The sequence below is a fragment of the Pteropus vampyrus genome, unplaced genomic scaffold (assembly GCF_000151845.1).
Source record: "Pteropus vampyrus isolate Shadow unplaced genomic scaffold, Pvam_2.0 Scaffold158, whole genome shotgun sequence".
In the NCBI taxonomy this organism is placed as follows: domain Eukaryota; kingdom Metazoa; phylum Chordata; class Mammalia; order Chiroptera; family Pteropodidae; genus Pteropus; species Pteropus vampyrus.
This window is the reverse complement of record NW_011888939.1, coordinates 1,220,121-1,221,348: the sequence shown is the minus strand read 5'-3', so window position 1 is coordinate 1,221,348 and position 1,228 is coordinate 1,220,121.

Here is a 1,228-nt window from a genome sequence, read left to right as displayed (position 1 = left end):
GGTCTGTGATGCCCGATGGGACGAGGCCTCCGGCCCAGGCCGTGAGTAGGAGTCAGGAATGCTGGGTTCTAGGTCCCAGCCTCTCTCCCCGGGAGTGACCCCACTGAGCCTGGCAGAGGGTACAAGCTGCTAAGGGGCCCACCCTGACCCTGGGTAACTCATTCCGACCTCGGGTGTAGGGTGGGCAGGATTGGAGGTGCCAGCCCCTCGGCCCCGGCCCTCCCTGAGCCCTCCGCTGTTGGGTCCCTCCTAGTCACTCAGAGGTGACCAACACGCACTTGGCACAGAGGACAGTTGTGGTGGTAGGACAATCTCCCCACTAAATGACCATGTTCTGCTCGCCAGGACCTGTATGTCACTCGACAGGGCAAAGGGACACTGCAGATCGGAATAAGTTAAGGATCGTCCTGGATCGGGCCCAATGTCACCACAGAGGTGCCTTATAAGAGGAAGGCTGTGAGGTTGGAGTCAGAGAGAGAAAGTTGCTGGCAGAAGCGGAGACAGAGAGAAATGGCTCTGTCAGGAAGAAGGAAGAAGGGGCCAGGAGCCAAGGGATGCAGATGGCCTCGGGAAGCTAACCGGGCAAGGAACAGACTCTCTTGGAGCCTCCAGAAGGAGCTGGCCCTGCCGGCACCTTGATTTCAGGACGTCTGACCTCCAGGACGGTGAGCTGAGCCGCCGTGTGTGTGGTCATCAGGTAGAGCGGCAACAGGGAACTGATAAAACCAGGATCTCACTTTGTATTCACCCCTCCTTCATTTCCATTTTAGGGTGAAGCGATGCGCCATAGGACCCTGGTTTGGGGTCCCCCTGCCTTCACGTCCGGCTCTGCCACCCACGTGAGTGTGTGACCTGAGAGAGCCGCTCGGTTCCTGCCAGCCTGTACTTCCTCACCGTGGAAGGAGCAGGGTCATACCCCCGCCGCCCCCCCGCCACACACAGGGCTCCCCCGGAGGTTTCAGAGGATGGAAGGTGCACAGGCCCCGCACAAACACAAACCTGATGCGTCGCTGTTATCACGATGCGCCCCAGATTCAAGCTCCTCATGCTCGATTTGAAAAAGGCACCAAACTGTTGAAAGGCCACCAACTTGGCAGCTAGTCGTGGATGTCACAGAACCTCTCCAGGGCTCCGTCTCCCCATCAGCGAAAAGACAAGGGGTTGCACACGTTAGCTCCCAGGCTGGGCTCAGACTACAGACAGGCTTTGTTTGGCCTGTGCACTGTTT